The sequence below is a fragment of the Monodelphis domestica genome, chromosome 3 (genome assembly GCF_027887165.1).
Source record: "Monodelphis domestica isolate mMonDom1 chromosome 3, mMonDom1.pri, whole genome shotgun sequence".
Lineage (NCBI taxonomy): Eukaryota > Metazoa > Chordata > Mammalia > Didelphimorphia > Didelphidae > Monodelphis > Monodelphis domestica.
The window spans coordinates 419041212-419065363 of NC_077229.1; the positions used below are offsets into that span (position 1 = coordinate 419041212).

Here is a 24152-nt window from a genome sequence, read left to right on the forward strand (position 1 = left end):
AGAGGAGGCAGGTCGGGAGAGTCACCCGTTGCTATAGTGACAACTGGACATGAGCCATAGCAGCGCAAGCGCAGCTAAGGCCCCTAAGGAGGGCTGTGGTATGTGCGCAGGCGTGGAGAGAATTTCGGTGGGGATTCCTGATGGAGAGGGCGGTCGATGAGAGTTGCTGAGGTGGCTGAGCAGGACCTGGTGGCATCTGTGCTTAGGGGAGCCCCTGGAGGAGTGTCTGGCCGTAGACTGTTGTGCTGGTGGAGGAAACTTGCACCTGGGGGAGCCCTGTAAACTTTTACATCCTCTAATGCTCTGGCCCCAACTTTACCCCTCCCACGGTCCCAGTTAGTCCCATTGCTATCGCTGTACTGTGCCTCTTAAAAGACTCCAGCCTTCGTGCCCTTGTTTCTGCTCTTCAACCAACCTGGAATGTCTACCCCCTGCCCACTCCACTCACTCAGCTTTGCTAAAACCTCTTCCTCCTTCAAGACCCCCAACTCAACCTCCCCTTTTCTATGCAGCCATTCCATTGGGAGTTTGGTGTTTGCTAGTAATTTTGAGTGTGGAATCAGGAGTCAGGAAGACCTAGTGTGTTCCAAGAACACCTCAACAGGTGTGTGATCCTGGGAAGGTCACTAAGTCTCTGAGCTTCCAAATCTTCTGTAAAATGGGAATTAATCATACTACCAGTACTGGTTTAACTATGTAAACTGGAGATCCAGTTGAGGCTGAATGGTGTGAAACACTATACCAAATGTTAGTTCTTCTCTGAATTCCTATAACATTTATAGTATATTATTAATGCCTTATATTGTACACTTCATAATTTCTTTGATGTGAGAAATCTTCCCGAACAAGTGGTGCCTTAGTTTTCTTTTGTATTCCTCCATAAACTCTTGAACAATTTTAGGCATATATATATGATGGGCACTCAATAAAAGCTCAGAAATATTAGAATTATGGAATGTTAGACCTTTAAAGATCATTTAGTTATGACCAAATGAGATAAAGAAACAAGACCTAAAATGAATAATTTCGATTACATTAAATTAAAAAGGATTTGTGCAAACAAAACCAATGCAACCAAGAAGGGAAGCAACAAACTGGTAAAAAAAATATAATAAATTTCTCTGATAAAGGTCTCATTTCTCAAATATATATAAAAAACGAAGTCAAATTTGTAAGAATCCAAGTCATTCCCTAATTAATAAATGGTCAAAGGATAAATAAGTTTTCAGATGAAGAAATCAAAGCTATTGATAATCCTTTGAAAAAATGTCTAAATCCCTTTTGATTAGAGAAATGCAAATTACAACAACTTTGAGGTATCACCTCACACCTATCAAATTGTCCAATGTAACAGTAAAGGGAAATAATAAATGTTGGAGGGAATGTGGGAAAATTGGGACACATGCATTGCTAGTAGCATCACAGCAATTCACAATTGCTGTGAATTGATTGGACCCATCTGGGGCAATTTGGAATTCTGCCAAAAGGGCTTTTAAAAAATGCATGTCCTTTAATCCAGTAATAACCACTACTAGGTCTGTATCCCAATGAGAATTTTTAAAAATGGGAAAGGCCTTTTTTGTATAAAAATATTTATAGCTGCACTTTTTGTGGTAGCAAAGAATTGGAAACTAAAGGGATGCCTCTCAGTTGGAGAATGTCTAAGCAAGTTTTGATATATGATTGTGATGGAATACTATTGTGCTATAAGGAATGATAAGCAGGATGATTTCAGAAAGAACTGGAAAGACCTAGATGAACTGATACTGAGTGAAATAAGTAGAACTAGGAGAACATTATACACAGTAACTAAAATATTGTGGAATTATCAAATGTGATAGACTTTGCTACTACTGCAATATAATGATCCAGGACAGTTTCAAGAGACTTATGAGAAAGAATGCTATCCACAACTAGAGAAAAAATGGATGGGGTAGAAATGCAGATGAAAACATATGATTTATCACTTGTTTATTTGGGTATATGTTTGGGGGTTTCAGTTTCATAAGATTCACTTCCAAAAATGAATAATATGGAAATGTGTTTTGCATGATGATACATGTATAACCCAGAAAAAAATTAAAAAACAAAAATTGGAAAAAAAGACCATTTAGTCCAATCCCTTATTTTATAGCTAAGATAATTCCAGTTTTCAGATCAGGAAACTTAAAATAAAAAATAAGCTAGAAAGGCAGTGAAATAAATGATCTTTAAAAGCTTCCAATTTGAACTTATCAATAGAATGCAGCGAGGTGGTAGAGTGGATATAACTCTGGGCCTAGAGTCAGGAAGACTTGAATTCAAATTTAGACTCTCCTACTATAAAAAGACTTAGTAACTCTAATTAAGCAATGACCTACCAAGGAGAAGTGCCTTGCCTTCATGAAAGTCAGGATGGAAGTTTCATGTTTAGTCCATTCTTATACCTCTTCAAAATATAATTTCAAAATGTCTATGTGCCTACATATGTGTGATTGTGAAAGACAACTATTATTGACAAGAACAGTCTTAATACTGTAGATTTCAGGCACAAATTTGCCAGAAATTATTCTTTAACATTATTCTAAATCTAAGCATTTATAACTTGGAGAGAGAACTGTCCAAATTGCTAGTTATGTCTCCTAAACCAACCTCCTCTCCCCCATTTCTCTACCCCAAGGCAATTTGAGGTAACATTAGAAGAATCTTGAATAAGGAAAAGGTCACAATATGTTAATATTCAGTTTGGGGTTAATACTCTAGAACTGTAGTTACTTAATCTTCAACTTAAAATTGCAAAAACAAAAAATTCAATTAAAAACGGGAAAAAAAATTCTTTGAATCCTAGGCTGTAAGATACACAATAAATGGATAGAATATTGAGCCTAGAAACAGGTTAGGAAGATCCGTGTTCAAATACACCCTCAAACATTTACTAATTGTATGATTCTGGACAAGTCATTTAACCCCTGTCTGCCTCACTCCCTCAACTGCAAAATGGGGCTAATAATAGTTATTCTCTGGGTTGACCATGGGGAATCGGGAAGATTGTAGTGATAAGGTTTAGAAAGTGCTTCTTTTGTGAAAAAGAGGTCATAGGTAGTGTCAGTTTGGTTATAACCCTTAATTCCATTACAGTATTTAAACCTTTGTTTATGACCTTCTGTCAGTTTTTCTTCAGAGAAAAATTTGGAAAAGGTTTTAGAGGCTAGAAGAAATATTATTAAATATTTTCAACTGAACCAAAAAAGAAATGTTTTTTTAAATTAACTATTCAAAGACAAGTTATATGGAAACTTTACTTTTTTTCTGTATCTTGCAACTTTTCTGAAGTTATTAATTATTTCAACTAGTTTTTTAGTTGATTTTCCAGGATTCCCTAAGTATACCATCCGCAAAGAGTGATAGTTTAGTTATTGCCTACTTTAATTTCTTCAATTTCTTTTTCTTCTAATTGCAAAAACTAGTATTTTGAGTACAATATTAAATAATACTGATGATAATGGGTATCCTTGCTTTACTATTGATCTTGTTGAGAACTTATCCCCATTGCAAATTATATTTGCTGATGGTTTTAAATAAATTCTACTTATTATTTTAAGGAAAGATCCCTTTATTCCTGTCAAGGTTTTCTAGTGTTTTCAGTAGAAATGAGTGTTGTATTTTGTCAAAGACTTTTTCTGTATTGATTGAGATAATGTGATCTCTATTAATTTGATTATTGATATGATCAATTATGCTGATCATTTTCCTAATATTAAACTAGCCTTTCATTCCTGGTAGAAATCCCACCTGGTCATACTGAACAATCCTTGTGATATATTACTGTAGTCTCTCTTTGCTAATATTTTATTTAAGATTCTTACATCAATGTTCATCAAGGAAATAGGTCTGTAATTTTCTTTCTGTTTTTGGTCTTCTTGGCTTAGGTATCAGCAGTACCATATTTGTGTCATCGAAAGAATTTGGTAGTGTTTTGGGGGATCTTTGAGGTAAAATCCTGGATCTGGACAGGCACCCTTGTCAGGAATGGCAGACTCCAATAGCTAGCTTAAAAAAAAAGAGATTTATTAATTGAATGTAAGTTGAATAATTAAGTCAAATGACGTAGGGAAACAGTGTGCAGATAGAATACTGCCTCCCAGAGGAGATGGAGTTTGGAATACTTTTCCCTCCTGACAACAGGGGTTACATGATGGGGGGGGGAGGAGGGGAAAGGGGTGAATGGGGTGAATCAGGAATGAGGTAATATTTTGGGTTGGGAGGCCATGAGGAATGTCTGGTAATGCTTTGTGTCATGAGGGCACAAGGGATGATCTGTGGAGTTCAAGGGATGATTGGATTAGGTACCACCCAGTGCTTATCAGGGTGGACCAGGGAGGTGCATATTATGTAGATTAAAAATTAATATCCAAAATACTCCAAGTATTATACTTAATTACATTTATTAATAATAACTTGAAGCAAAAAGGAAAATAAAGGGCTAGAGAAAAAGAGAGGGAGGGAGGAGTTACACATGACTTAAAAACAATAACATAAGGATGCTAACATGAATGAAGGGATAGGATTCTGGAAGATGAAGTCCAAGGGTTCAAGATTTTCTAATTATACAATATCTATGTCAATGGAAAATCCAAGTTTCTCAGGGATCAGAAAGGAATTTCCTATGTCCTTTTTTACCTGGAACACTTCTGGAATTTGGGGTGGCCAGAGGGAAACCCTGGATCCCATTCCAGTAGGACTCTTTCTTTGCTTATTTTGCCAAGTAGTTGTATAGTATTGGGATTGTTTGAAACTTTACTTTTTTTCAGCACCGAGTCTTGGTATACTGGCTGGCCTCATACCTAAATATGTAAACTAAAATGAACAGATATTGTAAGATACTTTATTGGAGCCATAAAATGAAAGGCATAGAAAATAAGTGTTGAGTTCCTTGGCTGCAGTGATCTATAAGACTATGAATGAGGGAAACAGTTGAACTTGAAGGATGGTATGATTTGCATAGATAAAAGGATAGAAAATGGGACCCCTGAAGTGAATGAAAAGAGATGAGAAGTGGGGATTGACCTTAGAGGAAATATATGGGAGGAGGATGCAAAGGGGATTTAGCAGGATCTTCCAGTTCCTCTTTACTCTGGGGTCTCTTAATCCCTTTGTAATCTATTTCAGCCCCTAGATTCTACTGATTCTATTGTTCTTTTGTAAAAAAAAAAAATAAATTTCTTCACCTATACAGGAAAAGATTGGGAAAGACAAGCTTCTGAGCACAAATCATTTACTATAAATCCTGCTATTATAATAAACCATTGTTCCATCAGATTTCTTAGTTTGATCAGAAAGAAATGGATAATTTACAGCATTTTATAGTGAAAAAGAGGAATGTACAGAAAGTAGGACTTTCAACAAATATTTTAAGATATTACATTAAGCAGATATGATATGTGCAACTCAGAATAACAGAAGTTGAGGATTTACGAATTTATTACTTACACAAAAATCTTTTTCCACAATAATCATAGTTGGCATGACTATCAGTCTATGAAATGTCGTTTTTAAACAACACCAGGAGCCTTGTGTTTTTGTGGTCACAGGGTCCAAGGAAAGAAAGTTTCTTCTAACAACTAGCTGAAGAAAAAGGGTTTTTTAAACTTATGATTCTAACATGTTCTTATTTAAGAAAGCACATTCTTTCTTTCAAAGTTATTCTATTACTATTGATGAGATGTCCCTCAGTTGGGGAATGGCTGAACAAACTGTGGTATGTGCTATAAGGAATGATGACCAGGAGGATTTCAGAAAGAGCTAGAAAGATCTAAATGAACTGAAACAGAGTGAAGTGAGCAGAAGCAGGAAAACATTGTATACATTACAACACTACTGTACAATTATCGACTGGGAAAGACTTGGCTTCTCTCAGCAATACAGTGATCCAGGACATTTCTGAAGGACTTCTGACAAAGAATGCTCTCCACCTTCAGAGACAGAACTGTTGGAGTCAAGTGTAGATCAAAGCATGTGATTTTTCACTTTATTTTATTTGCGGCTTTTGATTTTAAGAAGTATTGTCCCACAACAATCACCAATGTGGAAATATGTTTTGCATGATCATACATGCACAATTCAGATCAAATTGCTTACCCTCTCACGGAGGTGGGGAGAGAAGGGAGGGAAGAGACAGTTTGAATTTTAGGATTTGGGAAATTATATGTTGAAAATTGTTATTATATGTAATTGGGAAAATAAAAAGTGTTATTCTATAACTGAATGGTTAACTTCAATGATTGGTTAGATGCTGCTGCTAAAAGTACTTAATTTCTTTTTTCTTTTTTTAAATTATTTTTTATTTGGTCATTTTCAAACATTATTCATTGGAAACAAAGGTCATTTTCTTTTCCTCACCCCCCTCCCACCATCCCTTCCATAGCCAACGCACGATTCCACTGGGTATTACATGTGTCCTTGCTCTGAATCCATTTCCATGTTGTTGGTATTTGCATTAGGGTGCTCATTTAGCGTCTCTCCTCAATCTAAAAGTACTTAATTTCTTTCTTTCTTTCTTTCTTTCTTTCTTTCTTTCTTTCTTTCTTTCTTTCTTTCTTTCTTTCTTTCTTTCTTTCTTGCTTTCTTGCTTTCTTGCTTTCTTGCTTTCTTGCTTTCTTGCTTTCTTGCTTGCTTTCTTGCTTGCTTTCTTGCTTTCTTGCTTTCTTGCTTTCTTTTTTAAACCCTTACCTTCCATCTTGGAGTCAATACTATGTATTGGCTCCAAGGCAGAAGAGTGGTAAGGGCTAGGCAATGGGGGTCAAGTGACTTGCCCAGGGTTACACAGCTGGGAAGTGTCTGAGGCCAGATTTGAACCTAGGACCTCCCATCTCTAGGGCTGGCTCTCAAATCCACTGAGCAACCCACTTGCCCCAAGTACTTAATTTCTAAGAAAAATATGTTGGTTGGCTTGACTTAGCTGATAGGCCTGGCCAAAAGGCCTTTTACTAAACAAATCCTTACCAAAATAAATCATCAAAGTAATCAATATCAACTGTGCCTAAAATGTATTTATTTCACTTTCAAAATTTACCCCAAACTCCCTAATCCATGAAGCCTCATTTTGCAATATAACATTATGTTATTTATAATAATATGTAATATAACACATTATGTTCATGCCCTTCTCTCTCTTGTTACCTGCTGTGTGGGTCCCTCCCTCTTCCTTAGGCAATGTGATGGAGTTGGGGAAAGGCCTTGGAGGAAAACTTGGGCTCTAATCCCATCTTTGACTCCTATTAGTTGTGTGATGCTGGGCAAGTCCCTTAACTTTTCCAAGCCTCAGTTTCCCCATCTGTAAAATGGGGACCATACCTACTTTAACTAACTAACTAAGGGTTGCTTTAAGGTTCAAATTGGATAAGGTACACAAATGTTTTTCAGGCTTTAATTACTATACACCACAGCCTGTGGAATACCTTGTCAACTTCACCTTCACATCTCTTTCTTCTGCTCTTCTTTCTTTCTTTATACAGCCTCTGCTGTAGTTCAGGCCCTTTATCATCTGAAGCCTTCTAATTGGTCTCCTTTTCTCTAGTCTCTCCCTTCTCCAATATATTCCACTCAGCTGCCAAATGAATATCCCCAAAACACATATCTGACTCCTTATCCAAAAGCATTAGGCTCCTTTCCCCTGAGATAAAATACAAAACTCTCAACCTGGTATTTCAATATTTGTTAGTTAAGAAATTGCATAACAAGTTTGGCTTTCTTTCTTCCTTCCTCTTTTTCTTTCTTTATTCTCTTCTTTATTTCTTTATAAGTAGTGGCAAAGAATGTCTTGGGTTTGATGGGGGCCTCTGACCCATTTTAACCACTATATGGCAATGGGTTATACATTTTGTCTGTTTTACTAACTGAGGTTATGATTGAGACAAAGATTGGAATAATTTTCTTACAGGTAGTACAGATCTGTGGCTGGAACCGTGACTTTTTCAATTACATTCTAGCAGAGAACCTGCTAGGATTTCTGATGCTAATTATTTTGACCTTGGATAACTTAATGCTAGTCAAACCGGTCTTGGGACATAAAGCAATTTACAAATTGCCCAGTTTAAAGTTGACTGGAAATGAAGAACTAAATCAGAAGATTGCTCAATAACTGGAAGGGAAGCTCTCAAGTATGATGCCTTAGAAATAGCTTACACAGTAAATAAATAGTTCTTGCATTTTAAGGTAGAGATGTAACAAAAATTCAAAGTCCTGTTTTCTTTCTAAAGTACAAAGATCTTCTAATGAACATTGCCACGTGGTCCTTTTAAAAAGACATTTTTATGGGTCGCTTTTGATTGATAGCTCTTGATAGCTCTCTTCCTTTCCTTCTCCCTCCCCTCATCCAGGGAGCCATCCCATATATTCAAAGAATTTTTGATTCATTGCATTTTAACAATACTATAGATTAGTGATTACAGTGTAGTCTACAGCTAGGTTTCTGACTAATATGTAAGAAATCACTGGAAGATCTCAAAGTCTTTCTTCGTGAATCTCTAAATGGATGGCCACTACTACACATACTTTATGCCTCACCTCTTGGGCCTTGGATAGAATTTTCATCCTGGAAGATGATATACTTATGGGTATATCATACCTCCTCAACCTTACTCAGAAAGTTTATTCTTAGCAATGATTAGACAATTTCAATAAAGAGTTTAATTATCATTAACACTTCCTTATTCAAACTCAGTTTATAGAATATAATCTTGTTGATTGATTACTTTTCCCCTTCGTCTCAGGGTTTAGGTGAAATTAAAAACTTTCCCCCTCACTATGGACTTAGACATTCTTGAAAGATCCATGATTTTTCATAGCTGGGGGTACTTCCTCTACTGACATGAGTCATGCCTTCTCTATACTACAAAAACTGATATAAATTGGTCTTGATTAGCTATTGGTATATATGTGTATTGTTAGAATTAAAGTAGTGTTTGTCATAAACTGTTACAGATAAAACAGTGGTTGCCTTAAATTGTGACCGCAGAAATATGGTTTCAAAACAGTGTCTTGAGTTAAATATAAAGTGGTCGCCAGGGAAAAATTCCCAAATATGAAATATACCCAAGTTAGCTGGGTTTTTATGGAGATTTTAATGAATACAAATAAGGAATTAATGAAAGAGAGAGAGTAAGAGGAAACAATGAGAAAAGGGCTAGGCCAGCCCAGGCAAGCCTAGGCCCGAGCCCTAAGAGAGAGATCAGTCAGTCTTTAATTCACTCACCACAAGATTTGTCCCAAGCCAGATTCTAGTGTTCAGAGAGACCCACCAGTTCAGCTCCTGAGCTCCACTTCAGCTTCTAAGGCTGAATTCCTTTCTCCTGAACTCCCTTGAACTGGTTCAGACAGCTCCTTTTAAAGAGAATTTTCTCCTATGTCACCTCCCCTAAGTTCTCACATCTACCAATCACAGTAGACGTTTTCACAGGACTGAACATTCTTAATTCACACCTTCTTTAATTCTCAACTTCTCTGGGTTGACTAAAACTTCTGAGTAAGTTCATACCTCTTTGCCCCTTGCAAGTTTGCAAGTTGCCTGACCTTTTAGTGATTAATTTGACCTTCATAGGTACTTAGCACCTTTTTGTATTAGATCTAAAAATAGACTTAGCTTAAGTGCTTGGCCTCACTATAAGTATGAGTTAAGTACTTTTCATTGTTCAGTAAAGAGTTTACAACTTTATCTTCCCCAAAAGTATGCTTAAATATGGGTAGAGTAATGTTAGAGTTCTCACATTCCTGATCAAGTGCCTTCATTGTTTAAAATGGGGAATGGTCTTAACCAAATCTTCTGAAGTAGGGTCTGAGAATTTTTAACATTCACAAGTCTGAGAAATTTTAAGATTCACAGTATGTATACATGTACACATATATGTATAAGTACCTGGTTATCTTGTACTCTGGATCAAGCAACCACTCTTGATGTAGCTAAACTGGTTTTAGGCTAACAGATCTATTTGATAAACCCTGCATTCTGGTGACTTAGCCTTCAAGAAGCCTAGAGTCACTTAATCTTGGACTCGATTTCTTCATCTATAAAAGGATTAGATGTCCTCTTGGGTCTCTTTCTACTTTAGATCAATGATCCTTTAACGTAGGACTTTTTTATTTTAAACCCTTAACCAACCAACCCCCCCCCTTCCCCCTTAGAATCAGTACTGTGTATTGGTTCCAAGGCAGAAGAGTGGTAAGGGCTAGGCAGTGGGGGTTAAGTGACTTGCCCAGGGTCACACAGCTAGAAACTATCTGAAATCCAGATTTGAACCCAGGACCTGCTGTCTCTAGCCCTGACTCTCAATCCACTGAACCTCTCCTAATAATAATAATAATAATAATTAATATATAATAATAATATAATACATATAATATTAATATATTATATATTGTATAATATAAATATATAAATATATAATATATAAATATAATAATAAAAAATAATAATAATAAAAATAAACTTTGTGAAGGATCTAGGTTAAAAATATATAGAGAGAATATTAAAGAAAATACAAAATTGGATGGATTTTATCCATTCACTAGGTTGGGATGCCAGAGAGTTGGCTAATCAGGACAGTATTAGAGCACTGGAGTTTTTGCATCAGAAAACTCTAAAGGCCAAACTCGTTTCTCATTCTTTGAAGTTTATATCTTGAATCTGTGCTCTAGAAATCTTATATCTGATTGTCTTTGTATGAAAATGTATATGTAAAAACTAGGTGTGACAATCTGGTGCTAGTTCTTTTGGACTTTATAGAATGAATTTTATATCCAAAACGGGGGGGGGGGGGTGCCCATTGTACTTGGGGCACCATACTTTATACTTGCATAAAAATAGAATGAAAATCCATCAAAGTTCTAAGAGGTGAGGGTATGAGTGGTAGTGACAATCCATTTACAGAGTCACCAGGAAAGATTAGGTGAAATGAAAAGTACTTTCTTAGATTCTAGTCAGAAAGCCTAATTCTACTTTATGCTCACTAATTTGTTGGGTCTTTAAAAGTCAATGAAGGGGCAGTTAGGTGGCTTGGTGGACTAAGGGCCAGACCTACAGATGGGAAGTCCTGGGTTCAATTTTGACTTATATACTTCCTTAGATCCTGGGCAAGTCACTTAACCCTCATTGCCTAGTCCTTACCAACTCTTCTGCCTTGGAACTGATAATGTTGTATTGATTCTAAAACAGATAGTAAGGTTTTGTTTTTTTAAAAGACACTGAAGCAAAGGAGTTATAAACTTAAAAAATTATGAATTATATATCCTTAGATACATTTTATCATTTTTTCAATCATTTTATTTTTTTCCAATTACATGTAAACTTAAAAAAAAAATCCTTACCTTCCATCTTAGAATCAGTGCTAAATATTAGTTCCACTGCAGAAGAGCACTAAGGGCTAGGCAATGGGGGTTAAGTGATTTGCCCAGAGTCACACAACTGGGAAGTGTCTCAGGCCAGATTTGAACCTAGGATCTTCCTTCTCTAGGCCTGGTTCTCAATCTACTGAGCCACCCAGCTGCCTCCAACATGTAAATTTTTTTAAACATTCATTTAAAAATTTTTTTAAATTCAAATTCTCTCCTTTCTTCTCTCTCTTCCTCACTTCATTGAGGAGGTAAGCAGTTTGATACAGGTTGTACATGTGCAGTCATGCAAAATATATTTCCATATAAATCATGTTGTAAAAGAAAACATACAAGAAAAAGAAGGATTGTTTAAAAAAGTATGCTTGAATCTGCATTCGTATGCCATTTCTTTTTCTGGAGGTGGATGACATTTTTCATCATGAGTTCTTCAGAATTGTCTTACATCACTATATTTCTAAGAATAGCTGCCATTCACAGTTGATCATCCTACACTATTGCTGTTACTGTGTACAGTATTCTCCTGTTTCTGCTTAATTCACTTTACATCAGTTTATGTAAATCTTTCTAGGTTTTTCTGAAAGCATCCTAATTGCTGTTTCTTATAGTCCAGTGGTATTATATCACAATCACATACCATAGCTTGCTCAGCAATTCCCAATTGAAGGGCATCCCCTCAGTTTCCAATTCTTTGTCCCCATAATAAGAGTAACCATAAATGTTTTTGTACATATAGGTTCTTAAATACCTTTTAGATTCCACTAAGTACTCATTCTATCACAAATATTGTAATGGTTTGTTGTTAATATCATTCTTTCTCCTTTCTTCCCCTTCCTCACAGATGTCATGATTTAGGGAAAGAGAAAAATAGTGCCAATCCACAACTTTCATAGTGGTAATGTTACTTTCCAAGAAAACTGTGAAAATTAAAAATGCAATATATTGAATCTATGGGAACTAGGAGGTTAACTTTCTGTAGCTACAAAAATCTGTAATTTTTTCACTAGAGATTGCTGAAAAATACTTCTCTGCATATAATTCTTTATAACAAAAGTTTAATTCTAATAATATGTGCTTTTCCTAACACAGTAACCATGAAATAATCCATAAAATAGAATACACAAAACTAGTAGCATGCAAAATATTTTTTCATGTTCGTAATTCCTTAGAATTCTGTGACCTTTCATACTAATATCTCATTTTTTAAAAAAAGACATTGATTTCAGACAATGTTCATTTTTCATAATACACGAAATCTGCAATACCATAGATGCTGTACAACAAATAAAATTCTTAAAACTAAACTTTTTTTTATCCTGAATCTTACCTTATACTCTGTCAGATGGTGGTGTGAAGGTGTTATACTGTATACTATATTGCTGTTAAACTCTCTACCTTGGCCAGTCTTTGAAGAACAAGGGAGAGATTGTTAGAAGATGCCTGGTCTTGACATCCCCAACACTGTCCATCGTGGCTGGTAGTGGCATTAGAAGTTGTAAAGGATATACCAGCTTGAAATGATACATCTGTGAACTATACAAGGCTGCAATGGATGATAGGATCAGCAGCCTCAATATATCTAGCCAGCTGCTCAGTTTTGCCAAATTACCCTTCAAACTTGGAAATTATTGAGTGGCATAATCTGGGGAGCTTCTTTGTCATCATCATCTAAAGACTTTCCTGAGCCATCACATCTACCTTCTCATTCATTATTCCCTGGGGATGCTCATCCAGGATGTCTGAGATATCCTCTTTCTTGTCTTTGAACTCTTTGCTTCTAATGGTATGCACTAGACACCTGATTGCTTGAACATTCTGCCTCATTGCTCCATTGACATCTTTAAAACCTTTAAAGTCCAAGATATAAATAGTCCATGCTTTTTTCCAGTAGTTGTTCAAAGTAGCCTGTGAAACATTTCCCCAGGCTCCATTAATGTACTTGAGGACTTGAAGCACAGTGACAGATTTCCAGAAATGCATCATGGTGGTTTTGTGAAGATTAAATTAAATCTCTCCCCTGATTGTAAAGATTAAATTAACTCCCCTGTCCATTTTTTAGATTTAATCACCAAAGAATCTTACAGTTGAGTGGGGAGATCTGCATTTTTTTAGATTTAATCACCAAAAGTATAAAGACCCTATTTACAGTTGAGTAGGGAGGTCTTTGACCCATGTGTGCAAGAGTGTGGGTGAAGAATCAGAATCGACTTACTGCCCCCTGGGCAGTCCTAAGCAAGGCTTTAGACTATGATATGTCCACATAAAAAGTGGAGGAAGGCACAGAAAGTGACACAAAAGAAAGTGTCTTTAAAAGGGTGTTACAACTTCCTGTGGGGAGATCTTCAGAGATCTTCGGAAAGAACTTCAACTTCTTCTGGAGTTCTGAGTTCGAGTTGGAGGCTGGTGAAGAATCTGCTGACTGGACCTGAGACCCTATATGTGGTAAGACTGTCCTTGAATTTCTCCCCTTTGGACTGACATGTGGTGAGTGAAAAAGAGCTGACGCCTTTTCTGGATTTTCAGAAGAGACTAGCCTCAGGAGAGACCTATCCTTTTGAGAGAGGCTCCCTGTATCCCCAGGTCCTCAGCTACAAGGGCTGAGGTCCCTTTGGCTAAAGACTGGGTTGAGCCAGGGGCTAGAGCAAAATACCTAGTGCTTAGGCTAGATATCTTACTCTATCCTCTCTCTCACTTTCCAACTTCACGCTTTTATATTTTGTAAATAAATTATAAATAAAATCTCTTTGGAATTAATTAATTAAATTCCTGGCAACCCTAATTTTGAATTGAATTATTCTGAATTGACTGAATTGTCAAACCTTTTTATAATTAAACCTTTTTCCCTCTTACATTTATTGGCTGACCATGTTGGCTTTGACGAAATACCCTCAATCTTCCTACTTTTCTTGACTTTTCCTTTACTTTTGTGACTATCCCTAAGTCTGCTTTAAATAGCTTATTTTGGGTCTACATTTCACTAAAGGTAAGTTCAATTTTTTTTCTCTTTTCCCTTAAAAATAAATAGAACACAGCCGATTTTAATCTTAGCAGCTGGACCATGAGGCCCCACCTGCGGAAACTGTTCCCACCTTCCCCCCTCCCCACTTGCAAACAACCCAATTAGCAGACCCTCAGGTTTTTACCTTGGGGAGGATTCTATCTTTCAGATACTTTTCCGGTTTGCCTTACTAGCCACCAGTAGTCTGTTTCTTAATTATAGTTTCTAGATTTGCTTCCAAGCAGTCACAGGCATGGCAGCCTTTTATAATTCCTTGATCCATAGAGTGTATCAGGGATGCACTAGGGAGTGGCATAAATACAACAAATACATTTTCATGGGCATTTTCTAGTTGGTGCATTGTCAAATAGAAAAAGAAACTCGAGTGCAAGGTTCTTTCCTTGTAGGTTTCGTTCTAGAAGCAATTATTGAACCAATCCCAGAAGATCTCTACAGTTAAACATGCTTTTCTGTTCCAGAGCCAAGAGAGATTTGTTATGTATGTTAACTTTGTACTATGTTCATTTGTTCAGTCATGCCCAACTCTTTATGACTGCATGGTACAGCATACCATGCCCTTCTGTCCTCCACTTATCTCTCAAAGTCTGTCCAAGCTCATGTTCATTGTTCCCAGGATGTCTTTCCTCCTTTTCCTCTGTCATCTTTTCCTTTTGCTTTCCATCTTTCCCAACAACAGGATCTTTTTCAATGAATCCTGTCTTTTCATTTTATGGCCCAGTGAAATAAATAATGTGATGATATATAGCCTTGTTGTACTCTTTATTTGGTTTTAACTGTTGCTTCTTGACCCATGTACAGGTTCTTCAGGAGATAAGTAAGATGATCTATTTCTCCCAACTCTTTGATGACTTGCCACAATTTGTTGTGATCCACACAGGCAAAGGCTATTTAGTGTAGTCAATGAAACAGAAGTAGACTTTTTTTCTTTTTCTGGAAGCCCCTTGCTTTCTCTGTATCCGGCAAGTGTTGAGAATTTGGTGTCTAGTTCCTCTGCCTCTTTGAAAACCAGTCAACTCCTGTGGTGATTTTCACTTCAAATATTGCTGAAGCCTAGCTTGAAGAATCTGAAGCATGACTTGCTGGTATGTGAGATGAGCATGATCATTTGGTAATTTGAACATTCTTAGTCATTGCCCTCCGTTAGGATTGGGACATTGATCTTTTCCAGTCCAGTTGTGGAGAAGAAAATGGAAAACTGTGCTAACTTCCCAAGAAAAGCCCCAAATAGGGTCACAAAGAGTAGTACATGACTGAACAACTTGCCACTCTTGAGTTCTCCAGGTTTGTTGGCATATCGAGTGCATCATTGCTTCCTAAGTTCCACTTGACTTCATTTTTCAGGATATCTGGCTCTATCATCTGACTCTAAATCAGTAACTACATCAGTGTGGTTATTAGTGATGTTGAGGTCTTTGTTTGTTTCTTCGTATAATCTTGCCATCTCTTCTGCTTAAGTTAAGAGTACTTACAATTTTTGTCTTTTATCATGCCCATTTTTGTGCGAAACACTCCCTTAATAGTCTAATTTTCTTGAAGAGATCTATCTTTCACATTCTATTTTTTTCTTAAAACCATTCCCTATGATAAATGTGACTTTTTTTTTTAGTTTGATTTCTAGAAGATATTGTAAGTCTTCACAGAACTCACCAACTTTGGCTTCTTTAGCATCAGTGGTTGGAACACAGACTTGTATGACTGTGGTGTTGAATGGGTTGCCTTGCATATATATAGAGAGAGATCTTGTTAGGTCATTTTTGAGATTATACCCTAGTACTGCTTTTCTCACCCTTTTATTGACTAGGAGGGCTGCTCATTTCTTTTAAGGGATGTCCATAGTAGCATTTATGATGATCACATCTATTAGATTCATTTCTTCTCAGCCATTTAAGGTCACTGATGCATAAGATGTGAATGTTTAAACATTTCATCTCTGATTTGATCACATTTAGTTTACCTTGATTTACAGATATTATATTCCAGGTTCTTATGCAATAGTGATCTTTATAGCATCAGACTTTGCTTGTATCACTGGACATACCTGCAGCTCAGTTTCCTTTTGGTCTCTTCTAGAACTACTTGTCGTTGTCCTCTGTTTTTCCCTGGTCGTATGTTGTACATTTTCTGACCCAAGTGGCTTATCTTCTAGTGTCATATCTTTTATCATTTTAATAATTCCATGAGGTTTTTTCTTGGCAAAGACAATAGAGTGCTTTGCCACTTCCTTCTTCAGTGATAACCTTTTGGCCCTTTGTTACATGCTTATAAATTTTGGAGGCCTTCAGGTGGATGGACATCAAACAAATTTTGTTGTTGTTGTTGTTGTTCTTCCACCATCTTATTTATTCACAAACTTAGCCATTAAAAAAAATTTCCTCATTGTGTACTTGAGAGGTTATTTTAGTACTTGCCCAATTCTAATTTTTAAGAAATTATTTTCTTTGATGAGCTTTTGTAACTTGTTACAATTAAAATTATTTTAAATAACTGGCTATTGGCAAGAATATCAATTTATTGAATAGGCTGGCATTATAACCATTGAAGTGATAGGTCAGAGACCCTCTTGATGACCAAAGATTGCAAACATTCTTTAGGCAGATCTATAAATAGTTTTAGGAGCTTATTATTCAGCCCCTCCTTTGAACATCTCAAGACATCTCTAACTGGTAAATAACTAATACTTTCCTCCCCTCCCCATCCACATCCCCAACCCTATGTGATGAGGCTCAGGTAGATGGGAAAAGAATCCTTGTTCCCATCATTTATTAATCAAATTCTGCTAAAAGGAAGACATTTCTCAGAATTCTTAAGGACAAAGCAAATGTAAAAAGCTGTAGACTGCCTGGAATCTTATGATTTAGGACTCTGACATCAGAATTTTCCCTGATATATAGGAATCAATAAAGTATATGAAAAGTAAATTCTCACAGCGTCTTTTTTTCCATTTGGCCAATTCCTTTTAAAAGAGGTTTGTTTCCCCCCCCCCCCCCCAAGTGAATTTTTATGCCTCTTCCTATTAGGCCAATTTAAAAAAAAATTTTTTTTTCATTATTCAGTGAGTTTATTTCCATTCACATATTTGAGATAAAAAAGATAGTAGAAAATATGTCCATGGTATAGAAAAAAATTCAGGTATATACAGATTTCTGTATTTATAGGCACAAGGAGGTGGGAGTATCAATGGCAACAACTACAATTCGCAGTCTGGGGGGCTTTGCAGACACAACCCTGGGCACACTTGGCACATCCCATTGGGCAGCAGAAGCAGCAGCTTTTCTTTTAGGAGATACAGTGGCAGGATTTACATTTGTAGGAACCTGCACAGGTGCAAGAACCATGACTCACATGGTCACAATTGGGGTCCATGGCTGGCAGGTAGATGTCAGAAACACAGTTCTCACAGAAGGATGAATGGGAGAAATGTTGTATCAATTTTATTTTTTAAGTTGTTATTTTCTTCTTTATTTTTGGTGTCTCTTTTACCAAGCCAATAATTCTCTTTTCATAATTTTCTTATATCACTCTCATTTCTTTCCCCAATTTTTCCTGTTTCTTTTATCTCTTTATTCAACTCTTCCAATAATTCTTGTTATGCTTATGTCCATTTAGCAGTTTTCTTCAGAGCTTTAGTTGAGGGTTTGTTTGTTTGTTTTTTTCACATTGTTGGCTTCTGAATTTGTATCTTCATACCACCAGAGTCCCTTTTGATGGTCAAGATATTTTTTTCTTGCTTGCTCATTTTCCATTATATTTCTTTACTTTAAACTTATATTAAAATTTGGTTCTGCTCACCTGGGAGTGAGAAGGTGTCATCCCTAGCTTCAGACTTTTTCATGCTACAGCTTTAAGAGCTAATTTTGGGGATGTGCAAGTTTTTGATACTTCCAAGGTAGTCTTACTTGGGGAAAGGTGTGGTCACTGCTCTCCTAGTTTGTGGCAGTCTTTGCCCAGGACTGATCTCTCTACCTCCCAAGCTGCAAGCACTAGAATTCTTCTTGGCCCTGGAACTGTAACCAGTTCCCTTGCTCTCCTGAAACCTCAGGTACTTGGGCTCCTCTCTGCCTTGGAACTGCAACCAGGTTTCCTGCCTCCCTCTCCTCTGCCCCACTCCCCCATGAGAGTTCACAAGCTCTGGGCCAGCCCCAACCCCAGTGTCACGTACCTCTCCTACCAGGCTCCTACATTGTCTTGGGATAGAAAAATGTCTGATCCTGACCTTTTGTTGGCTCGGACACTCCAGAATTTGATGTGAAGTATTATTTTAAAGTTTGTAGAGGAATGTTGGGTGAGTTTGGCTGGGTTCTTATCCCCATTCCACCACCTTGGCTCCCCTAGTTTGTTCCCATTTTCAAGTCTTGGTGGAATTCTAGTAATTATGAATTTTTACAATTCCAACAGATTGAACCTTTGATTTTCTTTTCCTTAATAATAGGAATAATCTACTCATTGGTCTTGAGGCTGAGTTAAAAAAAAAGTATAATAATGCTCTATTTAAGAGATCTCTTAAAATAAAAATATTTCTATTAACTGTTTAAGAAATCCCTAACTTGACCATTAAACTAATAATTATTTTAAATGCACTAGAAATAGCAGTGAATAAGCTGTGATCTACATCCTTAGTCAGAGTGCCCACATCATTAGAATATTGAAAATGAAATGGCAGATTCCTGCCTCAATCCTTGCAAATACAGGAAGGGTCAAAGTCGGCTCAAGGTCAAACTGGATTTTTTAAAATTACAGTTTTGCCAGTCTCCTAGGAATATTTTAAAATGTGCTGTTTGGGGAGCAGATTGTTTTTACATTTTTAGTTTGATCACACATTTGAAAATCCCCACTGACCTCTACATACCAGCAGTGGATTGGATCCATAGCTGGTGTTTGATCCATGTTCACATATGTTTTACAAATTGACCCAGAAAGCTTAAGATTTTTGTGTCTTTACTCTTATAGTCATACTAGATACTTTCTGGAAGTTAGTCCTTTGCCTAGGACAGTTTTTTATATTGAAATAAAATCTACTGTAAATGTTTGCTAATTAATGAGGTGGTTGGCTATTTAGTTTTTCAAACGAGATGTTGTTAAGTGCCTTAGCTTTTATTAATTGTGTGGACCAAAAAAACCTCTCTACAGTAATTGAAAATTTAATTACACCAGGTTTTTTTTTGTTCTTGAAAGAACTGGAGCTTATTAAACTTTAAACGTTCAAACATTTAAACATCTATTGAAATACCAATAGCTATAAACAATGTGCAGTTCTAAATACTAATTAAACAAACTTTAAATCACAATAAAGCTAAGCTGAATTTTAAGTAACTTTTATGTTTTAAGTGCTGTTCTTTGTTGACTGATGGGAAAGATTAACCACTTCACTACTGACCACAGGCTTGTGGGCACTGCTTGAAATTGCTGTGGTTGCCATGGAACTACCATATTCTTCCTGTACCTGTACTAAGCAAGATATAGAGATTAGGCAGCTAATCTTGAACGTTTGTACAAGCCACATGATTCTGCATCCGGTGTGACTTTGGTCACTCCTTATCATGGCACCTCCACGGACAAATTTCCCAATAGTAGATGGATATCAGTGAAACATCAGCCTTTAATCAGTCAAAATGCTTTATATTTCTTTAGATACATTTTGGGGATTTTTGAGAGTCCACAAAGGATAGCATCTGAACGTGGCATCAGTAAGATCTGGGTCCACATCCCTCCCACTGATACTCATTAGTTGTATGACTACAGTCACTTTAACCTGTGAGCCTTAGTTTCCCCATTTGAAAATAGGAGATAATACCGATGATGTCTACCTCACTGGCTTGTTTGAAGAGCTAAGTGAGAAAATGTACATACAAGTACTTTGCAAACTGTAGGGGAATGGATCAGTGATTGTCCTCAAAGCCCAGAGATCACTAGGGTGGAAGCACATGTGTCCACAGCAAAGTTGTGTCAATTCTACCTCCCCAAGTATCCCACATCCATCCATTTTCATTACCCTAATCATAGGTCTGCATGGCACATTTCAATGGAGTATGCTCCTAGGGAATGATTTGCTTTTTAAAACATGAACTGAATATTTTACAGCATCACAAATGTTTGAACATCAAATACTTTATCATAAGGGACATTATTTAATTCATCAAATTAAAACTAAACTAAATACTTAAAACTTAATTTTCTTTAAATTTCCAGCTAAATGTAAATATAAACTTAAAAATGAGATAAAAAATGCTAGGATTTTTTTTTTTTTGAGACTTTAAGGTGTGCCTGGGCATCCCTGGACTGCCCAGCACCCATGTCTATAACCCTAGCACAAGCGTATGCTACCTTTCCTTTATCCTACTGCAATAACCATCCAATTCCAATTCCTTATTCATGAGGTCAAACTAATCTTTACAAGTCTAGTCATATTACTCTTTTGTTCCAAAAGTTTCCTTTTCTCTTAAGTGCCCGGCGAACTTCTTTGCCTGGCCTCCACAATCTTATTTACCTTTCAGCCTTAACTTCTTCCCTTTACCTTTTTTTATTCTAGACAAACTATACTGTTCTCTGACCTGAAGAAAGGCTCACTTTTTTGCCTTCATCATGCTTTTGTCCCTTACTTTTTCCTGTTAAATTTTTGTATATTTTTTTTAAATTTATGCAGCCCCCCCCCCCCTTACATTAAAGAAGGCATCTTCAGGCAAAATCTATAGATCAACCCTAATGCAAATTTTAATAATGTGGAAATAGGTCTTGATTAATGACACATGTAAAACCCAGTAGCTCATTGGCTACTGGATGGGGGTGGGAGGAGGGGACGGAAAGAACATGAATCATGTAACCACGGAACAATATTCTAAATTAATTAATTAAATAAGTTTCCATTCAATTCAGTTCAAAATATATAGATCATGTCTTTCCTATTTCTGCTTCTCGGTTCATTCTCTGGAATTCACAAGTTACTCTTTAAATATTAAATCTGTAGCTGTATATAATCTTCTCTTCCTTTCACTCCTCATTATCTCATGTAATCCTTTCCAAGATTTTAAAATTTTAATCTCTTCATTATTTCTTAATGGCTCAGTAATATTCTGTCACAATCATTTACCACAGTTTGTTTAACCATTCCCCAGGTGGTAGACACCCCCTCAATTTCCAGTTCTTTGCCTCCACAAAGAAACTTCTATAAATATTTTGTAATATATAGATTCTTTTCCTTTTTTCTCTAATCTCCTTGGGAAATAGACTCAGCAATAGTATTGGCCTGAGGATATATACAGTTTTATAGCTCTCTATAGCTCAAATGGCTCAATTGTTAAAAAGCTGGGTCTGGAGATGGGCAGTCTTGGGTTCAAAATTGGCCTCAGACACTTCCCAGCTATGTGACCTAGGCAAGTCACTTACCCCCAGATGCCTAGAACTTATTGATCTGGAGCCTTTGGAACTAACACAGTATCAATTCTTTTTTTTTTTTAAACCCTTACCTTCCGTCTTGGAGTCAATGCTGTGTATTGGCTCCAAGGCAGAAGAGTGGTAAGGGCCAGGCAATGGGGGTCAAGTGACTTGCCCAGGGTCACACAGCTGGGAAGTGTCAGAGGACAGATTTGACCCCAGAACATCCCATCTCTAGGTCTGGCTCTCAATCCACTGAGTTACCCAGCTGCCCCCCACAGTATCAATTCTAAGACAGCTGGTAAAGGCTTAAAAAAAAAAATAAAGATACAGGGTTTGAACAATGCCTAAATTCAAAAAGCCCTAAGATCCCAGCAGGTGGGCTAAGGATTCATGAGATGAAAAAACTTCTGGGAAAAGTCCTAATAAGCCTGGCAAAAATTAGGTTTAGGCTAACCCTTCATATCAAGGCAAACTACATGGATATGTATGGAATTATGGCTTAATTCCAAATTGTTCTCCCAAATGGTTAGGTTGGTTCACAGTTCTGTGAACAGTTTATTCGTGTCCCCACTTTTCTACATCTTGTCTAGCATTTGTCATTTTGCCCCCTTGTTACTTTAGCCAATCTGATGGGGGTGAGATGATACCTCGGAGTTGTTTGGTTTGCCCTTTCCTAATCAGTTGAGATTTAGAGCATTTTTCCATGTACCTGTATATGGCTTTGAGTTCTTCATCTGAAAACTGGTCATGCCTTTTGTCCATTTATTCACTTGAGCATGGTTCTTATTCCCATAAATCTTGACAAAATTCTCTTTATATTTTAGATATGAAACCTCTATCTGAGTGACTGTCTATGAAAAAAAAATTTTTTTTAAGCCTTACCTTTCACTTTAGAATAAATACTGTGTATTGGCTCCAAGCAGAAGAGTGGTATGGGCTAGGCAATGGGGGTCAAATGACTTGCCCAGGGTCACACAGCTAGGAAGTGTCTGAGGTCAGATTTGAACCCAGGACCTCCCATCTCTAGGCCTGGCTCTCAATCCACTGAACCACCCAGCCCCCCCCCCCCCCCCCATGAAATTTTGCCCTAAATTTTCTGTTTTCCTTTTAATCTGGGCAACATTTGTTTTATTTTTATAAATACTTTTCGATTTAATGTACTCTGAATTATACATTTTACATCTCACAATGCTCTCTATCTCTTGGTTACTCATAAATTCTTCTTATACATAAATCTAATAGGTTCCTTGTTCTAATTTGCTTATGATATCTCCTTTTATGTCTAGATCATGTAACCATTTTGAACTTAGTGAATTGTATAAAAAAATTGATCTATACCTATTTTTTGGCAAGTCACTTTACAGTTTTCCTAGCAATTTCTACCAAATAGTGATTTCTTATCCCAACAGCCTGTATCTACATTTTTGTCAAATACAAGGTTGTTATACTCTTTTACTACTGTTTGTTGTATGTCTTTTCTGTTCCACTGACTTACCTTTTTTTTATTTCTTAGCTAGTTCCAGATAGTTTAGATAATTACTGCTTTATAATACAGTTTAAAAATCTGGTACTGCTTGACCTCCTTTTCCATTTTCACATTAATTTTTTTGCTGTGCTTGATCTTTTGTTCTTTCAAATTAATTTTGTTATTTTTTCCAGCTCAATAAGATCATTTTCAGTAATTTGATTGGAATGGCATTGAATAAGCAGATTAGTTTAGGTAGGATTGTCATTTTAATTATATTAGGCTCTGCTCATCCATGGACAATTAATATTTCTCCAATTATTTAGATCTGACTTTATACGTCTAAAGAAAGTTTTATAATTATGTTCATGTAATTCCTGGGTTTGTCTTGGCAGGCATACTCCCAAGTATTTTATTCTACATGTGGTTATTTTATTTCATTAAAATTTTTTAATTTTAATAACAAATTTCCACAAAAGTTTTTCAACATCATGTGATCCATATTATCTTCCTACTTTCTTTCCTTCCCCCTCCTGGAGCTGACAGGCAATTCAATCTGAGTTATACTTGTTATTATTATGTAAAACATTTCCATATTATTCATTTTTATAAGCAAATAATCTTACAGAATTAAAACCCCCAAACATATACCCAAATAAATAAGTGATAAATAATGTTTTCAACTGCATTTCTATTCCAAGCATTATTTTTTTTTAAACCCTTACCTTCCTTCTTGGAGTCAACACTGTGTATTGGCTCCAAGGCAGAAAAGTGGTAAGGGCTAGGCAATGGGGGTCAAGTGACTTGTCCAGGGTCACACAGCTGGGAAGTGTCTGAGGCCAGATTTGAACCTAGGACCTCCCATCTCTAGGCCTGGCTCTCAATCCACTGAGATACCCAGCTGTCCTCGAAAGCATTCTTTTTCATAAGTCC

At 36.5% G+C, this 24152-nt stretch overlaps 1 protein-coding gene across 2 annotated transcripts in view; it reads left to right on the plus strand.

Moving 5' to 3' along the window:
* The window catches only part of KATNAL2 (katanin catalytic subunit A1 like 2), a 152680-nt gene that overhangs the window by 202 nt on the left and 128326 nt on the right, over window positions 1-24152 (plus strand). The gene's annotated exons all lie outside the window — the stretch shown is intronic.